The 25,600-nt window shown below is 44.3% G+C and overlaps 1 protein-coding gene across 3 annotated transcripts in view; it reads left to right on the top strand.

Moving 5' to 3' along the window:
• GEMIN5 (gem nuclear organelle associated protein 5) overlaps positions 1-25,600 on the top strand; it is a 384,438-nt gene that overhangs the window by 163,505 nt on the left and 195,333 nt on the right. The window lies entirely within an intron of this gene.

The following is a 25,600-nucleotide window of genomic DNA, read 5'->3' as shown; positions in this document are numbered from 1 at the left end:
AGCTCCAGCATGCTAGATGTTCATGTCTCACCAGATAGCTGTTTGGCAGGCAGAGCTTTGCTCCACGTTGGTCCCAGTTGATAGAGAGGCTGGGTCACCAAGTCTATTCCATGTACTGAGAATTTAAGTTTAAAAGGGCCAGATAAGGTGCACTGATTCCATAGCTATTGGGTCACAAATCTACTACATTATGGGGACAGAAATACCAGCATGGCTTTAAAACTTGAAAATGTGTGCCACACTGCCCTTAAGCATTTTGGATTGTCGTCTTTTTTTCTCTAGTGGGTTTGAGAGCCAAGGAGTCCACTGGAGATGTCCTCTGTTCTGTCTGAACAGAGACCAGGCTCTTTTACTTGGGTTTTGTAACCAAAATGTACCTTCATCAGCAGTCTCCTGCCCCCTCATTCCACAGAGAGGAAGGTCTTTTTACTTTTTCACCACAAGAGGTGAAGGCCAACTGGCCATCCCCTGTACACATTGGATGGGGGTGAGTTACTGTGGTGGTGTACGTATGGGTGGGGAGTGTAGGGTGTGGATTAGGGATTGGTCAGTCGAGTAGCTGAGCTAGGTGGGTACATGGGGATGTAATACCAAAAGGCCATGTGCAGATTGAATGGTCCATTGAAGATACAGTGTGTAAGCCTGTACAAAATGAGTATTTTTCTGCACGTTGCCTTCTTCCTCTGTTGACATGAGAACCTGCAAGTCCTTTATATCTGGGTTCCTGACCCAAACTATAGCGTTCTTTTAAACTGTGAAACCGTTCCTCTCCACTGTACCTGAACCTAGAGTCCTCCCCCATTCCTGTGTCCCACTGGGTGTTGCCTACCAAGAATAGACACCTAGCTGAGGAAGCCTGGGGTAAATCCACAAACTATCATGACTAGTTGGAAGTCGCTCTTCCTGTGCCTCCCAGGCCATATCCCAGAAAAGAAATGAAAAAGCCTGGGATAGACTCACCGTCCTAGATGGAGAAGCATTTTTCCTAGCTGTAACCATTTCATTCATATCTCTGTCTAACTGTCTTTTAGCCGCTGGCCATAAATTCCAGTCCCCAGTGTCTGCAGTTTCAAATTCATGTTTTTTTGGATTAAACACCCATAATTCCATTGCTCCAATATGACATCATCAAAGATACAAAAAAGGAATGAGCCCAAGAAAAGCGTGTGTGTGTGTGTGTGTGTGTGTGTGTGTGTGTGTGTGTGTGTGTATATATATATATATATATATATGTATGTATATATATATGTATGTATATATTACCTACTGGCGATAGCCAGTAGGTATATATAGTTAGGATTTTTTTCCTATGGGATTTCTGAAAATTCTATGTCGAATAACTTTGGCGTTTGTGGACGGAATTGGCTGAAATTTTCAGGAAAATGGCACATTTTGTTTCTGAGCAGCCCCTGAAAATTTGGGGGGGTTTCGTCAAGGGGGGGGCCGAGAAAAAAAGGGGGGTCCCAAAACGCGTTTTTCCATTCATTTTTCCATAGGGTAGTTGGACTCACTTTTAGCTCGAACGGCTGAATGGATTTACATGAAACTTGGCAAAATTGTAGATATGGTTTGCCCGACGTGCCTTTGCTATGTCTCAATATATGTGCTCCAGTGGATTTTGAGAAATTAACGTTTAAAAAAATATATATATCTGTGACAGCGCTCCGGTTAGCGCCCCGGTTCGCATACCGGACGCGTAACGGAACTTCGCGAAGCAAAGCTGATTGGCTCTCCGGTGTCTGTCAACATTCTAAACAGTCCGGAGCGGCCGCCATCTTGTTATGTTATGTTATGTTATGTTATAAAGCTCTTCTATAGCGCACGGCTACTCCCAAGAGTGTCCCGGCGCTTTGGCAAAGAGAGAAAAGTCAGTACATAACATAGAGCTCTGCGCAGATGGACAAAAATATTACTGGGCGAAAAGCCACGTCTTCAGATGTTTTCGGAAGGCAAGCAGGTTGGACATCGATCTCAGAGCAATAGGGAGCTTGTTCCAGCAGCAAGGGGCCAAATAACGAAAAGAGTGGCCTCCAGTGCGGGCACGCTTAATTATGGGGACGGTGGCTTTAGCTTGTTGTGCAGATCTCAAGGCTCTCTTTGGAACGTAAAAGACCATCCGTTTCTGAAGATACTTGGGGCCTATGTGATGAAGGGCTTTATAGGCCAGAGTCAAGATCTTGAAAGTGACTCTCTTGGCAATTGGAAGCCAATGCAATTTCTCAAGCAGCTCTGACACATGAGCCCTAGAGATCTTGTCTCTCGGTAGGATCGAGAGACAAGATGTGGTGAAAAATGAAGGGGGAAATGAAGGAAAGGGGGCAAGGTAGACCCCTCCTGACCCCCTAGGATTGATGAGGGGGATATTAAAGTGCCCCGCGGGGCAAAAAAAATAATAATAATTTTTAGCGATTTTTCGCCGTAGAGGCGCGTCCCGGTACGCTAACCGGCAGCGTAACGGGAGTCTGAGGAGAAGCTGATTGGCTGTCAACATTGTAAACAGTCCGGAGCGGCCGCCATCTTGTCTCTCGGTAGGATCGCGAGACAAGAGGTGGAAAAAAAAAAGGGGGGAAATGTAGGAAAGGGGGTAAGGTAGACCCCTCCTGACCCCCTAGGATTGATGAGGGGGCTATTAAAGTGCCCCGCGGGGCAAAAAAAATAAATGTTTGCGATTTTTCGCGGTAGAGGCGCTTCCCGGTACGCGAACCGGTTAGCGTCCCGGTAAGCGTAACAAGGGGAAAACCAAGAGAAACAGTAAAAAAAAATTTAAAGGAATAGATTTCCACCAAACTTGGCAAAATTGTAGGGACTGTTTGTTTGATGTGCCTTTGCAAGGCCTCAAGATATGTGCACATGTGGATTTTGTCTAATTAAGGTTAAAAAATATATATATATCTGTAAGCGTGCTCCGGCGCGCTTACGTTACGGGTTTTGTTTGCGCTGCAGAGCCGATACGTCACGGTTATGCGACGCGTCATGAGGCGTCTCACGTGGCTACGTGATACGTCACGTAATAAAGAATATATTTTACAGCAGTAGATATTAGCTTTTAAAAAACCAATGAAATTCACTGAAAAAACCATAGGTTATAGACCATATATAGTTAGGAATTTGCATTTACAAAACCTTGAAAATTCACTGAGAAAACCATAGGTTAGAGACCATATATAGTTAGCTGGACATTTTATTGATATAAAACCAATGAAATTCCATATATAGTTAGTTGCACTAACTATATATTTCGCGCAACCGCAATCCAATGCTGATGATGTCACATATTACATCATTCATGACATGATCAGTGACATCACTGATGACATCACTGATGACATCACTGATGACATCTCAAATGACATCACTGATGACATCACTGATGACATCTCATTTAACATCAATGATCACACCACTGATGATATACTTCATGTGATAATACAATGCACCTCCTTACACTCTAATATAACCTCTGTTACACCTAGTGTAAAATACAGAGTATCATTTTTGAAACCATTGACACACGAATACCATTTACTACATACGCACTCACTGATTCCTACGTCTACACACACACATTCACTCATTCACCCATACAATCACTCGTTCATACAGTCACTCATCATTACAACACTATCATATGCACTCATACACCTATGCAGACACTCACACACTGCCACTCATCCATGGAGTTACTCACACACCTAGTCAGTCCTGTAAAGAATCAATCACACTTTAATTTCTTCATCTATACAGTTAAACACAGAACAGCTTACATTTTCACAGATATACTAACACATACTTACTCACTTATACAATCAAATCCTTCATCCATACTCTTATACATCCACTCATTCTTCAATATGTAAAACATATTTAAACTTTAAAAAAACACACAGACACTGGATGATGTCATCAGTGATGTCATTTGAGATGTCATCAGTGATGTCATCAGTGATGTCACTGATCATGTCATGAATGATGTAATATGTGACATCATCAGCATTAGATTGCGGATGCGCGAAATATATAGTTAGTGCAACTAACTATATATGGAATTTCATTGGTTTTATATCAATAAAATGTCCAGCTAACTATATATGGTCTCTAACCTATTGTTTTTTCAGTGAATATATATATATATATATATAATAGGTATATATAGTTAGGACCTAGTTACCATAGGAAATTGCGAGCATTCTATTGGGAATAACTTTGGCGCCAATTGAGGGATCTGCCTGTAATTTTCCTTACATTTGCCTTGCTGCGCTCCGCTCCTTCCCTGAAAGTTTCGGGGGGATTCGTCAAGCGGGGGCCGAGAAAAAAGGGGGGTCCCAAAACGTTTTTTCCCCGTGTTAATTTCCATAAGGACATTATGACAAGGCTACAGCTCGAACGGCTGAACGGAATTATACCAGATTTGGCAAAATGGTAGGGACTGGTATGCAGCAGTGCCTTTTGTATGTTTGGTGTAAATCCCTCCAGTAATTCTTGAGAAAATTGAATTTGAAATTTTTCAAATGGCATTTTCTATGGGACCTTTAGACACGGCTACAGCCCGAACGGCTGAACGGAATTACACCAAACTTGGCAAAATGGTAGGGACAGGTATGCAGTAGTGCCTTTTCTATATTTGGTGAAAATCCCTCCAGTAGTTGTTGAGAAAATGAATTTGAGCAAATTATATATCTATATGCGCTCAACATTCTATTGGGAATAACTTTGGCGCCGATTGAGGAATCTGTGTGTAATTTTCCAGAATTTTGGCCAGCTCCACTCCGCTCCTTCCCTGAAAGTTTCGGGGGGATTCGTCAAGCGGGGGCCGAAAGAGGGGTCCCAAAACATGTTTTCCTCATGTTAATTTACATAGGGACCTTTAGACACGGCTACAGCCCGAACGGCTGAATGGAATTACACCAAACTTGGCAAAACGGTAGGGCCTGGTATGCAGATGTGCCTTTGCTATGTTTGGTGAAAATCCCTCCAGTAGTTCTTGAGAAAATTGAATTTGAAAGTTTTCAAATGGCATTTTCTATGGGACCTTTAGACACGGCTACAGCCCAAACGGCTGAACGGAATTACACCAAACTTGGCAAAATGCTAGGGACAGGTATGCAGTAGTGCCTTTTCTATATTTGGTGAAAATCCTTCCAGTAGTTATTGAGAAAATTGAATTTGATCAAATTATATATCTATATGCGCTCACCGTACGCGTACGGTATGCGTACGGTACGCGTACGTGCGCGTACCCTTACGTGCGCGAGCGAGTTTCTGATTGGCTAGCAGTCGACTGTCAACATTCCAAACTGCTCAAACCAGGAAGTGTTGGCCACCATCTTGTTTTTCAGGAGAACTGAGGCACAAGAGAGCCCAAAACAAGAGTGGAAAACACAAAAAGGGGGCAGGGTAGAGACCCCCCAAACCCTCTAGCCCTTCTCAGGGCTTCGCGGGGTACGCACACGTACGCGTAGGGTACGCGTACCGTGCGCGTACCCCGCAATTTGGTCCTTCTGGGACCCCCTGAGAAGGGCTAGGGGGTCAGGGGGTCTCAACCCTGCCCCCTTTTCGCGTTTTCCACTCTTGTTTTGTGCTCTCTTGTGCCTCACTTCTCCTGAGAAACAAGATGGCTGCTCAGGTGGTCCCAGAAGGATAATAACATATATAAACGTTATCCGCTAAGAGAATTAGCATTTACAAAACCTTTGAAATTTATTGAAAACAAATATAGGTTTCATGCCTGATATAGTTAGGAATTAGCATTTAAAAAACCTTGCAAATTCACTGAAAAAAACCATAGGTTTCAAGCCTTATATAGTTAGGAATTAGCATTTAAAAAACCTTGCAAATTCACTTAAAAAAACATAGGTTTCAGGCCTTATATAGTTAGGAATTAGCATTTTAAAAACCTTGCAAATTCCTTTCAAAAACCATAGGTTTCAGGCCTTATATAGTTAGGAATTAGCATTTAAAAAACCATTGAAATTGCTCCTATATAGTTAGTTGTACTAACTATATTTCACGCACCCGCAATCCACTGCTGATGATGTCACATATTACATCATTCATGACATGGTCAGTGACATTACTGATGACATCTCAAATGACATCACTGAGGACATCTCATTTGACATTTGATATATATATATATATGTGTGTGTGTATGTATGTATATATATATATATATATGTGTGTGTATATATATATATATATATATATATATATATATATATATATATATATATATACCTACCTACCGGTGGTTGCCACAGGGTAGTTCTAGTTAGGACCTTGTTTGTATTCAAAAAACGTTTTTTCTTTTGCCAATATATATGGCGCCGTGTGACAAATCTTAGCAAAAGTTTCAAAACGAATGGCCCACTCACTTCAGCTAGTGTGTTGAAAATTTTGGGGTGATTCTTCAAGCGGGGGCTGAGGAAAAAGGGGGGTTCCCAAAAAGCGTTTTCTGCATGTTAATTTCCATCGGAAACTTTAGACACCCGTACAACCCGAACTGCTGAACGGAATGACACAAAATTTGGCAAAAATTGAGCTTTTGGTTCATAAAGCACTCTTTTTTGTTAAAGGGTGTAAATTTCTCTGATATACAACTGGGGACGCAGAGGATCAGCGAACCCTCCCGATCTCGAACCTGCAATCTGAATGGCTGTCAACACTTCAAAACCAGGAAGTGTTTGCAGCCATCTTGTGACTCTGTTGAATGGAGTCACAAGAAAAAAGGTGAACAAACCTGAAAAAACAAGAAAAGAGGGCAGGGTAGAAACACCCTGACCCCCTAGGCCTGTTCAGGGGAGCCAACATGGACCCCCACGGCCAAAAAAAGCATTTCATTTTCAGCGGGATTCGCAGTGGATCAGTGAATCCAGACGAAATGTTTTAGAAAAATGAAGCACATCCTCCTGCGTTTCATTTTCTTTAAGCCCTGAGTGGGCTAGATCCCGGGGGCAATCATTAAATGAGGTGGAGTGGCCCGCGCAGGTGCCCCGCATGCCCCGGGGACTGCCACCTCCTCAGGGCTTACAGAATGAATGCGGGGGGGGGGGGGGACTACACAGCCCTGGGGACCGCCACCTCCCCGGAGCTAGATTTCTAAAAATGGTTGGGGGGGGGGGGGGTGCTGCAGCCCCCCCCCAAGGAGTCCCATGGACCATCCCCTCCCAGGAGCTATATGTAAAAGTAAAGTGGGGGGGCTCTAGTCCCCCCACCGCCTACAGCCCCGGGTACCATCACCCCCCTCCCAGGGGCAAAAATACTGTTGGAGGGGTGCCGTGGAGCCGTAAGTGGCCCTGGGGACCGCCCCCCCCCCCCAATGGCTGGCTCCAGCAACGTCCCGGGGTGCCCACCCTCGGGACACTGCCGTTTTCTATGACTTGGCAGGAGCTCTGCTCCTACCAAGCCATAGCAAACTCTGGTCCGCTTCATGGAAGCGAGAGCGCTGAAAAATGCTTTCACTTCCACAAAGCGGAGAAGAATTGCTTTTAGGCAGAGAGAGCTGCATGTTTATAGCTCCCTCTGCCCAAAAGCAATGCCGGCTCCTGCAGGAGGCTGGGAGCCGGCTGGGCCCGTGGAGGCCCTGAGGCTCCCCCCGCAGTCCCCAACGTTGTGGCCATGCCCCCTACCTACTTTATTTTTTAAGCATAAGGCTTGGCACCAAGGGTTGGGATCCCCGGGGCCGAAATTGGCCTCAAGAAGGAGGCCAAGCAGCCCCCCTCCAAAAATGTAAAAATAAAAATACAGGGGAGGCCCGGGGGATGGGGTCCACGCGGCCTCCCTCCCTTCCTTAAAAAAATTAACTCATTTAAATAAATGGCCGGGCCCAGCCCCATGGGATGGGGCCCCCGGAGCAGAAATCAGCCTTGGGAGGAGGCCGTGCGACTCCCCTCCCTTTTTATAACTCTTAAGAAATAAAAAAAAATGGGTCAGGCCCCGGAGGATGGGGTACCCGGGGCCCAAAAGGGTAAAGATAAGGGGTGGCCACACAGCCCCCATTCCTAAAATAAAAAAAAATAAAAAAATAAAAGGAAGCTGGCAACTCATTTGAGATGTCATGAGTGATGTTACTGACCATGTCATGAGTGATGTAATATGTGACGCCATCAGCAGTGCATTGCGGGGCACGAGTTAAAGTTAGCTGAGCTAACTATAACAGCTGAATATTACAGGTTTTATACTAGTGAAATGTCAGCCTAACTATAACGTTCCTGTAACCTGTTTTTTTTCCGTGAAATATATTTATAATATGGAAATTAATAGCCTCTCCTGCTTTACAGTTTTTACATTTTGAACCTTGTATGCCAGGCAGAGCGTTAAAAACCTTAAAACTGCAAAAGTACAATAATGGGTGTCATTCAAATAATGGCACGCGAGTCTCTCTTGCAGTTATGTTAAGATCCCTCAACAGTGGTAAACGCCATTTTTTCTAGTACATTCAAATAGGGTGCAGAATAGAAGAAGCATTCTAGTTTCAAACACATGATGCTTGCATAAGTAAGCAACACATATAGTGTTGTTCCATTTTCTAATCATATCACCAGTTGTCAGAACTCCTAACCCAAGTCTTGCATAAAGTGATTAAGTATATTGCCCTGATTACATGTTGGTAATCCTCATTACTCTTAGTACTGCTTGTCCTCGACCGAATCATTAAACAACATGAGGTGGTATCCAATCACATACCGGAAACAAAAGAGGAAACGTTTACTGTCTCCACCCACCCTCCTGTTCAGGGATATAATAATATAGCCATACCTTAGCACTGAAATACCAAGCAACCCAAAGGCCTGATATCTGGAGGATTGGTGAGAAGTATGACTGGGTTGAGGACAAGTAGGACTAATAGTAATGAGAATTACCGGTCAGTAGTCAGGGCATTACCTCTATCCTCGATCCAGTCATAAAACAACATGAGGTATACCAACCATACACTACAAAAGATGAAGGCCTTTGTAATAAAAACACATGAAAGAAGGAACACCATAGGATATAAAACAAACCTGAGTGAATTTAATGCCTTATCCCAAAACCAATTAAACAGGTGCAGGAGGCTCCACTCCCTGTTACACACCACTTCCAAATATTCAAGCGATTGGATTCAGCACAATTCAAATGATAATGCCTAAAAAACGTGTTCAGAAGCCCAAGTCCCAGCCCGACAGATCTCATCCAAGGACACTCCTTTGAAAGGGGCCCACAAAGCTGATGCTCTTCTATTGGATCTCGCTTGAATATTAGAAGGGCAAGGCAAGTCAGAGCCCCGATAGGCAAAGGAAATGGTGTCCATAATCCACCATCTATAGGACATCTTAGACGCTGCTTTCCCGCACCCTGCAAGACCAAAATTCACAAAGAGACAGTCCGAAATCCGATCTGTCAATACACACAGATAATGCACTTTTAGCATCCAGAGTGTGCAACACCTGTTCCTCTGAAGAAGCCCAGAAGCCCAGGCCGTCCGCACCTTCGAGTGGATGAAAATGAAGAGGAACCCTCCCAAGAAAAACACGGCGGACGAGTACGGGCTCTTCAGCCCCGCCGGCACCATGCGCACAAACTTCAGCAGCTGACCGAGCTGGAGAAGGAGTTCCACTTCAACAAGTACCTGACGCGGGCCAGGCGCATCGAGATCGCCAACTCCCTGCAGCTGAACGACACTCAGGTCAAGATCTGGTTCCCTACCTATGCTGACTTCATGGGTCCTCACGAAGATCCCAGAGAGGATCCACAGCGCCATCACCGTCCTGCTCACACCACATAGGAGGCACTATTGACAACTAAGGCAAGTTTCTTTTTTCCTCCACCATGGCTGCCTTGCATTTTGATAACTCAAACTTCAGTCAGTGACTTTTATTTTTCTTTTATTTTCTATTTTACTTTCACTTTATTTATTTTACTGACCCTGTATGTATTTAAATGCTATGGACTCCTCAACATAGTTGTTTAATTTAAAATGGCCGCTTGCTGGTGTGTTCCCACTACCCTATGACAACTGAAAGAGGACCATAGTCCCTACAATCACTAAACAGAGTAATAGGACTCACCAATGCTGGACATTAACAAAGGACTATATATCCGGGCAACAAGTCATACTAAGGATTCGGCCATCTTGGAATGTCCTCATTACATTGCTTTAGACTGATCTCTCACATAGGTACCCCAAAGACTAGACTTTTTGACCACCTCCTGATCCTCACTCTATTCTGACGGAGTCCGAAACGCATACATGACCGACTCCCGGTGGAGCTGCTCCGACAGCTATAGGGGAGACTGGCTCTGGCACACCGCTATGGCCGTCACCAACCCAGCCGAACTTTGGACATTTGTCTCGTTTTCTTCCCCGCTGCTGTCTCCTCCTGTGGCTTACCAGCTTTTCCCGTTCTTTCTGATCTTGATTTTCATGTTCATCTGTTCTTTTGGAACCTTATGTAAAGCCGTTGAGACGACATGGCCATTGCCCGGTGGAGCTGCTTGGTTCGGCTATAGAGGAGTCTGGCGCCCGCGGCCAACACCTACCCAGCCGGACATTGGTGCATGGCACGCCTCGTCCTTTCGCTGCTGTCTCTGTCTCCTCCTGTGGTGTACCAGCTTTTCCCGTTCTTTCTGATCTTGATTTTCATGTTCATCTGTTCTTTTGGAACCTTATGTAAAGCCGTTGAGACGACATGGCCATTGCCCGGTGGAGCTGCTTGGTTCGGCTATAGAGGAGTCTGGCGCCCGCGGCCAACACCTACCCAGCCGGACATTGGTGCATGGCACGCCTCGTCCTTTCGCTGCTGTCTCTTTATATCTTCCTCCGAGGACCTCCTCTCCTTCTCTCAGAATCCCTTTTCTTGTCCCCATCTTCCTTCTCACCCTCTCCTCTGATCCTGATCTGCCATCTTGTTCCGTCCTTTGTCCGTTCCTTTCTCCCTGCTCCCACTCATTCCCACGTTTCCCTTCTCTTCTCCCCCTTTTCCCTGACCCCTATTTTCCCTCGCTCCCATTGCACCTTAATATCTTTTGTTTTTGTAATGATCTAATCATTAGATATATCTGTATAACCTTGTTTTTCCTCTTCCTCGCAACGATCTTTCATGTAACATTTGTAATTTTAGAGCTATAATTTTAAATAAATGCAGTTCTAGCGGGCGATTCTGTAATATAGCCGAGGCCAGATCTTCTTCCTCTTTTATCAATTTTAATCTTACTTCCTCTGTTCTTACTCTCTCTTTCTTCTGCCTTGCTAAAACATAACTTGTAGTCTCCCCCCGTATCCCGGCCTTAAAAGCGTCCCATACGACACCCGGTGGTGCAGTTTCTCCATTAACCTCCCAAAAAAATGTAATCCATTCCTCCATATATTCTCTATAGTCGGGGTCCTTTAATAAAGCTCTTTCAAAAGTCCACTGTGTTCTGAAACTTTGTTCCTGCCCCAATTTCAAAGTTAATATCAATGGGCTATGATCTGACACTATCCGTGGTTGCTTCTCCATTCGCGAGCTCTGCATTAATGATCTAGAGATTAAAAAATAATCCAACCTAACCAGAGTCCTATGTGGGGCTGAAAAAAATGTACTGCCATCTAAATATGGGTGCAGCTTAACCCATGGGTCCACCAAAGAATTATGTGACACCAAATCTACCAAAGCCTTATACACTTTCTTTTTCCTCCCCCCGTACTTCCCTCCTATCTGTAGAAAAGAGCTATCTGGCACGTGAATATTTAGATCCCCACAACATACAATAGGCTCTGGCCATTGAGCCAGTTCAATATCCAAATATTGCAGGACATCTGGATCGTCCTCAGTAGAGCCGTAAATTGATACTAATGTTAAGATCTCCCCTTTAAAACAAATTTCAAGAATCACCCACCTCCCCCATTGATCCTCTTTCTTTCTTCTTACTTCTATATCACTGTTCCTGCCCAACCCTGCAACTCCTCTTGTTCTTGTCCCTTGCTTAGTGTTTGCTAACACTTTAAATCCAAGTTGTTCCAATAAATACACTCTTGTTCCTTCTATATGTGTCTCTTGTAGACATACCAAGTCCAATTTTAAAGTTTTTAACCAGGCCGCCACTCTCAGTCTTTTATTAACACAGTTGAGCCCACAGATATTGATAGAAGCAATCTTACATGTCATCCTAATGCCACAAATTTCTTATGCAAAAACCTACTATTTTTGTGTACCATATATATCTTTAAACCTACACCATGTGCCAATGTGCTGAATCAAACAGTTAATACCAAAAATGTGTACCTTTTCCCCCCCCCCCACCCACCACCCTACCACCCCTCCCCTCCCTCCCCTCCCACGTCCACCCTCCCCCCTTTACTGGCAAATAGGTCAAAAATGACCTATGTGTGGCCGCTTTTGAATTGCGTCAATCGCATCCCCCCTCAGCCTACATACTCACAGGCTGACAGACTCCCTGAATCAGCCCTCGTCATAAATCAATCAATTCTATGCATTAATTTCGATCCATCATAAACAACATTTTCAGCACTTTAGCCCCCTTTCCTGTTTTTCAGCTCTTCAATAAACTGCTGCGCTTTAATTTCTGAGTTAAACATTCTTATTTTCCCTTTTGTCACCACTTTCAGCTTAGCAGGGAAGAGGAGATATGCTTCTGACCCTAATGCCTGTAGTGGTGCAATCAGCTGTCTGAGCCTCCACCTTCTCTCTACTGTTACCTGGCAAAAATCAGGCCTAGCGAAGAATGAAGTACCCTCAAATGACCTCTTACAATCAGGTCTAGCCTTAGCGATAATCTCCTCCCTTAACAAAAAATTCCCCACATTTACTAAGATTGCTCTGGGGAAGGAGCCCTGTCCATCCTTCCTTGCTCCATGCTTTACTGTGAAGGGATATCTGTGTGCCCGTTGAATCTCTTTCTCCCATTGCCATTCTGACTCTGGGAAGGCCCCCTTCAACATATTCACTACAAATCGCCTCGTATCCTGCCCTTCAATCCCCTCTGCCACACCCAGGAGTCTAATGTTATTCCTTCGCTGCCGATTCTCAAAATCTTCCAGCTTCCATTGAAAATCTTCTGAGAGGTTTTCCGGGTCTATTTTAAAGGTCTTAAAATCCCCCATGTCGTCTTCCAACTTGCCTGTCCGTTCTTCCGCTTCCGTTACTCTTTCAGCCAGTTCATCATATAGTTTATTCATTTTTCTCATTGTGTTCTGAATTTTTTTAGCATCCTGCCTTGCTCTCCGGCTTTCAATCCTGGCCTCCGTCTGCATTTGTTTATGGGTGTTAAACAGGAGCTCAACAGGAATCTGTTGCATTGTACCCCCAGGTGGAATTTCTGGGTTATTGCCATCCTCTTCCTGGTACGCCTGAGAGGTTGCTGAGTAGTCCCATAGTAATTTTTTTTGGGCCCCCTCGAAGCCCCCTGTCAGCTGCCTAGATAACTTTAGTGATTTCCTTTTCCTTTTCTGGGTAGTGTCTTTGTCTGTACCGGAATCGGAACCAGAACCAGAGCCAGAAAACTCCTCTGAGCACCCATCGCTTGTCTGCTCTAGCTCGGATTCCTCATTAAGGGAGAAAAAACAGTCTCCCTCTGCAGAGCCTCCCTCAGCTTTTTCCGCACCCTCAACCGTTCCATCTTTACTTGTGAGGCAAAAGGTACTTCCCCAAGTCTTAGTAGGCTCCCCCCCTCCCTTTGCTAGTTTCATTTCTTTTTCTACTAGCATCAGGGCCCCCATCATATCAGCGTTACCAAACTCAAAATCGTTCTGCCCCGAGCTCTTGCCAGTTTTAGCTCTACATTCCATATTCGGGGCTGGGCTGGGGGTTTTACCTTCTGGCAGTGATACCTGGTCTCCTTGCTCTGTCAAGCCTGTAGCGGGAATGTCTGCGGTCGATTCATGCACCGGCTCGCTCACCGGGTCGGAACTGCGGCGTTTCCTAGCAACCAGGGCCTCAGCGTCCACGGCGTCCTCGGACGCTTTGCCGAAGATCCTTCTCATCGCCCTTGCCATCTCCGCTGTTGCTGCTGTCCCGTCTGCCTCTGCTGCCTGCATTATCCTCAGCGGGCTGTGATGGTAATCTCGGCGAAAAGGCCTCTGTGACGGTAGGCTATCTCAGCGTTGACTCTTTGCCTTTCTGTTTCTCGCCATTCCTTCCCGCTCTGCTTGAGATCAGCGCTCGCGGTGCTACGGTGTTTCCCTGCGCCGTGGTAGCCGGTTTAGATTTCTGCTCTGTTTTCTGCTCTGCTTTCTTTTTTCCCCCACCTGGGATTCCTGACTTCGGAATGGCACCAGGGTTGCGAGGGGGTCTGTTCGAATCATCAGTCCCCCCGGGTGCTCCTCCCGACATCATTTTTTCCTTCTCCCTTTCTTGCCTTGGTGTCCTTGCGGACATTCTAACCGCTTGTGTCTGCTGTGCCTGCTGTTTCTTCTTAAGCCCGAGCGAGCTCATCAGACCCTTAGCACCTCTCTTGAGCCAGGCAATACCTCGAAAACACCTCTGTAAATATTTTATGGCTGACCTCGTACAGGATATACTGGGCAGCTTAGCTCCAGCATATAATGTCCATTCAGGCGCCATTCAGGGTAATCAGCATCTTTAGATCATGCTTCTGAAAATTCTTAAGGCTGGAGAGGGGATGAGTGCGACTGCTCACAGCAACCCAGCGTCGGCCATCTTGCCGCATCACATCTGACTCCTCGTCCTTTCGCTGCTGTCTCTTTATATCTTCCTCCGATGACCTCCTCTCCCTCTCTCAGAACCCCTTTTGGAATACAAAAGGAGGTTGAGATGTGGAGCGAATGAGTGGTACAGCAAGCTACATCCACTCAGTGCAACCAAGGTGCATTACTACAGACAATGAAAGCATGGCAAGATATACTCTAAAATTAGTGTTACTAGAACAATTTTCAGAATGGGGGTGCTCCATCATAACATAGCATACATTTTTATTGATCATTGTCAGGTGTCTGCTTGTACTTTATCCAGTGTCTCATATTTAAACCGCGCTTATTGTTGGGCTGCTGGCCTCCATATTTTTGTAAATTATTAAGATATGCTGATTATGGGACTGGTTTGTGTTTGTTTTCGTATTGTCTTACATGTGTAACTGTTTAAGATGTGCTGATTGTGGAGCTCATTGCCGTTTATTTTTTATTAGGGACCATTGTAATATCCTAAGGATATGCATTTGTAGTCCATTGCTTTGGAACATCTTACTCTTGAGTGATGTGTGTGTTACGTACCTTGTGAAGGACCACTCTGTAGATCTCTGTATCACTGTAACTTTAGTATAAGCACACATTCAGCATCACGCTGCAAATGACTGCTGGACTGAACAAAGCCATCATTTCGACGTCCTGTGGCATACATCCTCATGCTCATAGCCAATAGGTCTCGCCTTTGGGACCTTATAAGTGTTCAGCCATGAAACAGTTAATGTTGTTGCAGTAAGGATATTGTGCTGCATAACTAAATACTTATAAGGTCCCAAAGGCGAGACCTATTGGCTATGCCAATGCTTGTCTTGAAGGGCCATCACCGTGCTATGGCTAGGCTCTAGTTAGGATTTTCCAACCGCCTCCCTCTCCCTTCCAAGTTTGTGCTTGTACACGATTGTGTCATTCTTTTAGCCACACCCCTCATATATGGGAAGCTGTAACTGTTGGACTAAAGCGCACAAGCAGAGCGTGTGCTCCCACTGTCATGACATCTGTGCCCAGCACCAGGGATCCTCGTTCTGCAGCCTGTATTCAGTATTCTGTATTGCGGCTTAACGCTGTTTTAGCACTGATAAACTCCCTCACCAATGAAATAGATTTAATCCCACCCTCTCACACTCTGTTACATGTAATTCCTTTGGCTTTCACTGCTCACCTGATTCTGTTAGCTTTGAGTCGATCAGTCTTTGAGTCTCCAAAAAGTAAAAACAAAACCTTGTCTGAATTTCTAACGAATGCTAGATCTCTTGCTAAACATAATCTAGAAATGGATGAATTTATTGATTCTTACCAACTAAACTTTTGTTGTATTATGGAAACATAGTTTAGTAAAGCATCAGGCCCAGATATCGCCTCCGTCTTACCCAAAGTCTATTGTATGATCAGAAAGAATCACAAAAACTAAGTAGGAGTGGACATCGAGCTTCAAAATACCCTCTCTTCCACACTTATACATGATGGCTTTCCAGATGCCGAGGGGCTAAAATTCTCTATCAAAGGCAGTTTCATCTGTACCATCACTGGAGCATTTATTTATCAGTCTTCGGGCCCAAATCAAAATTTTGTAATGGCATAACTGCTTTCATGGCACCATATATATTCTACCTTCATCTCGGTTCACCCTATTAGGAAATGTCAACTTCCAGTTAGAAGATACTTATAATCATGTTACTTGTAACATTTTGGAGTACAAGTTCGCTCTAGGCCTTTTAAATAAATAGTAAAGGACCTGACACCCAGAGCAGGAGACACATAAGTTGCAACCTCTTTTCTAACATCGACAGACCATACCTCTAGTCCACTCGCTATTGATTATGTAAGCCCAGCAAAAAGCAATTCTAGTTTTACATGCCCAACACAAGTGCGCACATTATCTATAATTACTGCTCCGAATTTCATGGCAGCAATTGCCAAACAGCGCCTCTCCCTCAGCTTGCTCCCCCCCCCCCCCCCCACCTCTTTATTTCCAACAGCATTAATGATACAGTGGACAATTTTAAACAGTGAGTGTTTTCAGCCCTTAGTATTCTCGCTCCTTTGCTTACTGTAATGTCCATAATTGGTACACCAGAGGCCCCTGGGTTTGCATATAGCTTAGTAATAGGCAAAAACTGCAAAACACTGGAAAAGAAATGGAGGAACAACTTTGATCCAGGATTGAAAGAACACTATTGTATCCAGATTGGCAAATATACACAGCTAATTAAAAACACCAATCCTGTTTCTCTTCACTGATTCAAAGGTAAAAAAATACCACTCAAACTCTTTTCTATCACAACACAATTTAATAACTCTGAGGCCTGCAATGTCAAGATACCTCCTTCTCAATCACTTTGCAATAATTTTTCAATTATTTTTTTTTAAAGGAGAAATCCATTTACATTTCCGAAATACCTACAAGATACCTACTGAAACATCTCTCTTTACAGACTTCTCTTCTCCAATGAGTTCCTCACTAATTGACTTTGATAATTTATCAAAACGAAGTTTAGAACTCTTGCACACAACTAAATCAGGATCCCCATTGGATTCCTGTCCTTCCTATGATTTTAAAGTAGCTGCATATATGATTTGCCCTGTTGTCTACCAAATGTGTGTAACCTCATGTGACAAAACAGAAAAACATCAGGATTGGATAAAAAAAAAATGCACACTATTACCCCATTCTTAAAGAAGCCATTTCCTGACCCATGCCAACTATCTAATTTCAGACCTATACCTTTACTACTTATGCCAACTAAGGTTATTGGAAAAGCAGTCGGAGTTTAACTTTCTGAGTATGTGCACCCTCATGCTGTGCTTGATTCCTCCTTATCTGGTTTCAGAAATGCTCACAGCACTGAGTTTGCCCTTCTTGCCATGATAGACGATCTGAGATTGATCCTGGATAGCATTATGGCAGCTTGATCCTCCTAGACTTGTTGGCAGCATTCGGCTCAATCACTCATCCCGTCCGACTATTGAGGCTTATGGAGTTTGGCATTTGTAAGAAAGCTTTCAGATGGTTACAGTCTTTTCTTTTAGATAAATTGAGCTCCATGTTATTGAATATCTATATATTTTCATTATCTTCCCTGGTAAGATCCTATGGCTTCAATCTGGTTTCCTGTGCCAATGACACAAACATTATTGTGTCCATCTCAAAACAGTTTCACGATACAAGATCTAACTTTAGAAGTTGTACGCCTGCAGTAGTTGCAAGGATGAGGCTGAAAACTCTCGAGCATAAATGACAGAAAACTGTAAACGCCTGGTCTCCAGACTGATGGGTACAGAACTAAAGGTACCTACACTAATTAGGCAAAAATGTGGGATTAGTGACACCCCCTTAACACTCACCAAACAAATATTGCTATTGCGGCTTCCTGTATCTAGACCTTAAAATCCAGATACCACTTTTTCCCAATTTACCCATTTCCTCCTGGGAAATCATGATCCAGGCCCTTATTTAATTGAAAATGGACAATGGAAACCCTAATGCACAAAGTGATCCACCCAAAAGACCCTACCAACTTGACACACATTTTCTCTTTATGTGCAGAGTTGTATCCTTCGATTACCTGGTGAGCATCTGATAGTTGTTCTGAAAATCTTACTTCCTAGACTTATAGGTCGGTCTTTTTCCTACCTCATGGCTAAGCTGTAGAACGTTCTATTACGTTATCTAAGAGATGAGCAATCATCTTTTTGGAAAAAATGTAAAAAAGTTGTTATCCAGCTGAAGCTTTAGCGCGCTTCACTCCATTCTTAGATGAATCTGTAGGGCGACTATGTTTGTTAGGTAGATGTGCGTTGTAAAAATCATATTGATTGATTTATTCAAAGATATCCTCTCTAGAGAATACATCTCTCATCTTTCCAAACAGCCCCATCTCGATTTCTTCAGAGCAGTATCCTGTATGGTAGAGGTCTAAGCTGAGAATGATACATGCTCAATGTCCCCAACTCTTCATAAAGAAGTAGAGTGGGGGTAGCTTCAGGAAGAGATAAGAGTGATCTGAAGGCTGAGGAAATTGCAATCACTAAACTTGTGGTTAAAGAACTCTAAACTGGTCACTGTTGGACTCAAAATATTCTCTGTAGTTCTGATAAGTGTCCTCTGTCCCATATGTATCTCTGCCAGACAAAGATCTTACAGGTCCTGAGATATACTTCCCTTAAGTTTGATACCTCCAAGTAAAATTGTCTGCACCTTCTTCATCTGGCATGCAGCCCCCTTAGAGAGACTTGAGACCAGTTGAGCCACTGGTTCATCACCGATAACCCCCTGCTTGTGGGAATAAATGGTGCCCAGTGCACCAGGCCAACTGACTACAGACTCCCCTGTAGCCTAATTAGCTGGACAACAGGGTGACTTGTGAATTGGATTTTGGCACAACAAACAACACAATTTTACACCACAGAAGTGCACATCCCCGCAGTCTAAAAGCTAATTTACCCTATGGGCAATTATTAAGAATAAGACTGAATTGCTCAGAAATACAAGATTATGAGCTGCATGCCCAAGCATTTTGCCGTGATATGCAAGAGCGCGGTTATCCACGGAAGCTCCTCAAACATTCTCTTAAGCGTGAGAAATATACGCCTAGAGAATGTCTATTACAAACCAAACAGCGAGCACCTTTGGAGAAACTCGTGTGCGTCACCACCTTCTGTCCGGACACACACAAACTAAGACAGGCTGTATTAAAAAATTGGCATTTGTTGGAGGGGTTGAGCTGCCCGTTCCCCAAACCGAGTTTTGCCTGCAGAAAAAACCGCAGCATTGGCCAGGAACTCATCCGAGCTGACGTGGTTATTCCCAAGCCCAAGAGCGACTTATTGGCGCAATGGAATCTCAAGCCCATCGAGGGCCACCACAAGTGTGGTAACTGCGTCGCCTGCTCCAGCACAATAGAAGGCGACGAGTTTGTACATCATGCGACCAAGTGGAAGCACAAAGAATTTTCTAATTGCAGAACAAAGAACGTTGTGTATATGATTCTATGTCCGTGCCAATTAATTTACATTGGAAAAACCAGCCAGCAAGTCAATCAAAGAATAAGCCAGCACCGATCGCGAATCAAGAAAAAGGTGATGTCTGCTCCAATGGTGGAGCATTTTTGTGAGAAGTCCCACAATGAGCAAGAATTCAAATGGTCTGTCCTGTACACTATAAATCCCAGGTCAAAATGCCAGGACGTTGAGCGCGTTCTGTTACCAAAAGAAGCGTATCTGATTTTAAAATTTAACAGTGCACAGACTGGTTTGAACAACCTGTCTGAGATAGCGCATATTTAATCACACCTGCCCTGATTTGCACCGGTCAGACATCCCTGGTTTGCCCGCTGGTCTTGGTCCTCTAGCTCATGAGAATGGGTCACCGGCCCAGAGAAGCCACCTAAAACGCTAGTACATCCTAGCTTAATCATTTTTTGTCTTAAAACACATAATATATTAAATACTTGGAAGGATGCACCCATTAACTTTAAACTACGATAAGGTGTTGTCGACAATATGCCCAGCACCCATTTGAAGTGAATGCGATTTATGGGACTACATGCCCCACAATGCATCAGTACAGCTTTTGCATATAACAAACAGCGGCGGCCATCTTCATTGAGAGAAAATCGAATCCTGCAGTATAGAGCAGCAGCTCCAGCCACAGGTATTTGCCCCATCTGCACTAACACGCGCTTGCTTAGCGCTGAACCAGCGAAAACATCCTACTAAAATCGCGCTGTGTTTTTCCCTTCAGAACGCTGAAATCAACAATCCCATTCATGCGCAAATGAGAGATCAAACCAAGGTAGGCAATCTCTCTTCGAATTCTCCAAGCGAGTGTTAAACATAATTTTCACACCGCTAAGCCTCTGAATGTCAATCTTTCCTATATCTCAGAATCTAAATTGATGGTTACGCCGCCACTAATGGATCCTGCCAGCACTCGGCACACCTAAAGTAAAAGGTATGCTTCCACTTCCTCAAACTGTTTCAGTCATTTAATAATTGAATGAACCATTCACGCAACTACAAATATTAAAAAAAACACTTAAAATCTCTCTAGGCTTCTCTGCTTGGCCCCGCCATTCATTCAGACGGACCTCCAAAAGATCCTCTCTGAAATTCTACATTGAGCAGCCTTGGTATGTAGCGCACACCGATATCACAGCTACTTTATGGTAATAAGGAGCTCACACACTAGATTAAGCAAAACATTGCTTTTTGTATCCTACAGATACAAGACACATACAGCCCTGATGACAGACCAGTGACCTCAGTCTGGTCTAGAAACGCGTCGGCAGTGTTGGTTGGGAGATATAAAGTATCACTGTTCCACAAAAGCTAGGACCGGCTGGTCCAGCATTAAAATATATATAAGTTATTTAATTACTTATATTTTATCTTCCCAACCCCCAGTTTCTCTCATTCAGTGTTTGCAAGTTTTTTGTTGTTTGTGCTAAAAAGGTTTGTATTATTTTTTTAACAATGTCTGATGTGAGAATACTTTCTAATGTGTGTTAGAATGGTTTCTAAATGTGCAAATAGTCTTTGCCTTTAATGTTTGCTAAAGTTGGTTTAGCCTTGTAAATATTTGTAATCAATGTCTTTTTTCTGTCAGCAATTTTTTCAAAATATAAAGAACATAAAATGATTGACACAAAATAATGGTGTCCAGGGAAGCGATAATAAATTGTTTCTTACCCTATATCAAAAAATTGTATTGAGTCACTGTGGTTTGGGCACTTTGTGTTGTTTACTATTGATATTAGGTCTAGCCCACGCCCCATAAAGGACCTAACCCCTTTTGTTCCCAATAAGAATTTTTAGAGCGCAGCTAATCACTGGTGAGGGTACTCAGGTGCTGAGTAGGGCATGCCTGAGGGGGTAGAAGGAGATCATGCCTGTTTAGTCGGGAAGAGCCATTCCTCCTGAAGTCCCTGAGAGAGGGGAAGGTTCTGAGGTGTTTTGGGAGGATGTTCTAGGGCTTGGCTGTGAGGTATGAGAAGAAGCATCCTCCACTTCTGGTCTTCTTGATGCGAAGGAGGTGTACTCTTGCCTGGGACACAGATCAAAGGTGTCTGGTGGATTGGTAGAAGTTGAAGCGATGGTTGAAATAAGCTGGATTGGTGTTGTGGAGAACTTTGTAGGTGTGGGTAAGTAGCTTAAACTTGTATTTTTCCTGAACTGAAAGCCAGTGGAGATTGTAGAGATGTGGTTATTTCACAAGATGTTCCGGATGAGTCTTGCGGCAGCGTCTGAATGGTTTGGAGTCAGCGTAGGACATGGGTGGGGAGTCCTCTATAAAGGGCGTTTCCGTAATAAAGTCTTCCTGTGATAAAAGCCTGGGTGACCATTCATCTGGTGATCAGTGGGATCTGCTTGAAAATCTTGTGTAGCTTTTGTGGAAAGAGGAGACGGCATTGATCAGTCTACTCATTTATTTAATTTATTTATTGATATAAGTTTTATATAGCGCTAGCTAGACCCGTAGGTGTCAGAGCGATTTACATGATCGTGATAGAATACAGTAATGAAGACATGCATTGAACATATGGGTCGAGAGTTCAATAAGCAAATGGTACCCATCACGTGCTAGTAGAGTGACCAACACTAGAGACACAATTTGACAGGATCTAAAAGTCAGCGAAACACAAAACAGAGAAAAGAGAAATGCTGCTTCAGACATAGGATCTAGGTCTGATAAATCGATACTTTACTGAGATCCGTAGACTAGGAGTTAAAGTATTTGTTGAGGAGTAGGTGGTTCAGGTTTCTCTTGGAGCAAGGAAAGGAACGGTTGGATCGAAGGCCACACGGTAGGGAGTTCCATATGCTTGGAGCATTTCCAGGAAAAGAGAGCGGCTTGGTTGCTCTCTTTTTTAGAATGGGAGGTTGGAGCAGAAGAGCATTTGAGCTTCTCAATGATCAAGTAGTTCCTGCTTTCGTCCGCTTGTTTTCTAAGTAGTTGAGTGTATAAGAGTGAAGGGCTTTGAGGATGATACATGCAGTCGTGTAGGTACATCTTCCTTCAATAAGAAGCCAGTTGAGACTCTTGAGTGCAGGAGTGATGTGCTCAAACCGTTTAACGCCTGAGATGAGCCGGGCTGCCATGTTAAGAACTGATCTGAGGGGGGCGAGGTGAGTTTTAGGTGTCCCAGTGAGAGTGGCATTACCATAATCTAGTTTAGAGAGGACCAAAGAGTGCACCACATTTTTTAAATCATCAGCGGGAGTAAATGGTTTAAGTTTCTTGAGTTTTTTTTGTTTTTTTTAGAATTCTTTTTATTATCAATCATTGACATTTACATACAGTACTGAGAATAGGCTGATACATTTACAGTGGGAACAAACAGTGATCATTAATCAAACAGGATATTTTTATGGGAAGTTATGGGGTCAGGGCATCATCAATGTTACTTCTCCGTGGTGGGCTACAAATATCACCCCGATATGCATTCAACGGGTCCCAAATTTTGGACCATTTATGGGGGCAACCACGGGCCAAGTAGACTGTTTTCTCCCTGTACACATGCACAAATCGAAAGTCTTTCTCCCAATCATCAATCTTAGGTGCGTGCCCAGCTCCCCAGAGCTGCAAAATATTTATTTTGGCTACTGTGAGCCCCAGGGTGACCCATTGCATTTGGTAACCATTTAAATCAGTGGGTTGCCATATGTTAGGAGGCATCTACGCGCCTCCGGGCGGAGTGAAATTGCCAGCAACTCACTGATTATTTCATGTATTCTCCCCCAGTAGGGTCGGATGTAAGCGCATTCCCATATAATGTGCATAAAAGTGCCAAGTTGCGTGCATCCCCTCCTACAGTCCCCCCCTAGCATCCCCTTATGTAACAGTTGGGGTCCAGTCGCATAGACCCTGTGTAGGATTTTAAGCTGGACCAACCGCAAGCACCCTGGAATAGCGACTATTCTTGGGGAAGAAACCGCCTCCTGCCACTCCTCATCATCCATTTCGATGCCGTTGCTCACCCATTTGTCCCGTAATGCGTGGAGGGGGTTTTCCATGTTATTTATCAATTTTTTTATATATTAGGGAGATGGCTTTTTGTGGTATGTGGCCATCAAGTATGCTGTCCTCTAGGGGAGAGGCACAAGGAGGAGAGGACCCCGCTGGGAAGAGCGAACGGAGCGAGTGTCGTACTTGCACGTAGCAAAAATATTCGGAATCTGCTAGATCATGCTGTTGCTGAAGCGCTGCAAATGGTTTTATTTCTCCCTGGGCCCGGAGGTCCCAGACCCGCGAGATCCCAATAAGGTCCCACTTATCAAATCATTTTGTTCTCCAAAGGTCGCCCAACTCCTGGGAGTCCCACAATGGAGTTGCTAGAGTGAGTCTCTTTCCCCCCCCCCCCCCAAACAATCTATTGGCTGCATGCTTGATGTTAGTAGAGTGCTTAGTAGGGCCTGACAGGGGATATCTACCTGGTTTCGAATATAGCACCCGATTGTAGGTCCCTCTGGGGAGGATCCATCTGTCCATATTGTAACCAGGATCATCTGGATGGCATAGACCCTGTGGTTGATCGCTGCAAAGTGTGATGCCCAATAATATTGTTTAATGTCTGGTAGGCTAATTCCACCATCATACCAGTTAAGGGTTAATTTTTGCAGGGCTATTCACGTTTTTCCGTCTCACAGGAGGTCTTGCTGGAGCCCCTCGATCTCTGCGAAGTAGGAGTTGGGGACCGGATCGAGTGAATTTTGCAGTGCATATAAGAACTGGGGGAGCGACATCCTTTTAAAAAGGGCCGCTTTACCCAGCAGTGATAGCGGGAGCGACTTCCAGCTTTTTATATCCCTTTTAAGTCTTTGCAGCGGTGGGACCAGGTTACGGACATAGCGGAGCATGCGGTCTAAGGAGATGTAGATTCCGAGGTACTGGAAGCCCTCCGGTGCAGTTTGTAGAAGGCAACCATGCGGCGTTTGGGGTGGGTCTCCCTTAAGGACATACAGTAGCGATTTCTGCCAGTTTATGCTGAATCCAAAGTACCTTCCAAATATAGCCAAGATATCAAATACCGCTATCCGTGACTTTCTGGGGGAGGCAAGGTACAGTTTGATATCAGCATAGAGGGAGATATGATACTCCCAGGTCAGGGACAATCGGAATCCGCGAATGACCTGATCTTTACTGATCCATGCCGCCAGGGGCTCAAGGGCCAAGGCAAACAGCAGGGGGGAAAGGGGGCATCCATGGAGGGTCCCCCGCATGAGCTGAAAGATGGCAGATTTTTTGTTGTTGACTACCACTCGCACCAGAGGGTCACGATATAGAAGGCGTACCCATCGTAGAAAGCCTGTCCCAAATCCCAGCATTTCGAGTGAGAGATAGGACCATTCTAAGATGTCAAAGACCATAGTGGCACCCAAGGAGACAAAAACAGCCTGCTCTTGTATGTGGTTCACTTTACCCAGGACCCCATGGACCCTGCGAAGATTCAGTGCTGTGTTTCTGTGTGGCATAAAGCCGGACTGGTCTGGATGTATTAGGTCCCCTATAACTTTGACTAATCGATTGGCCAGGATTTTGGGTTCCATGTTCAGGAGCAAAATCAGGCGATACGATGCACACTTGGTTTTCAGTTTACCTTCTTTATGAATGGTGATAATAGTGGCTACTCTCTGATCGATTGGCAACAGGCCCAGCTTTTGGCTGTCCTCATACATCGCTTTTAGTTATGGCGTCCGCTTATCTGGCTTTAGTTTATACAACTCAAACCATACCATTAGGACCCAACACCTTACCTGAATGTAAGGGGCATATCGCGAGAGCTATTTCATCTGAGGTTAGAGTGCTGTCGAGGAATTGACTGTCCTCTGGTGAAAGTCTGGGAAGAGAGATGTTTCTGAGGAGTTCGGCAGCTTCTTTTTCGTCGTATGGGGCCACAGATGTGTAAACTGCGGAAGTGCTCAGCAAAT

Source organism: Lissotriton helveticus, chromosome 7 (genome assembly GCF_964261635.1).
Source record: "Lissotriton helveticus chromosome 7, aLisHel1.1, whole genome shotgun sequence".
Taxonomy (NCBI): Eukaryota; Metazoa; Chordata; class Amphibia; order Caudata; family Salamandridae; genus Lissotriton; species Lissotriton helveticus.
This window is presented reverse-complemented; position numbering and strand designations above follow the sequence as displayed.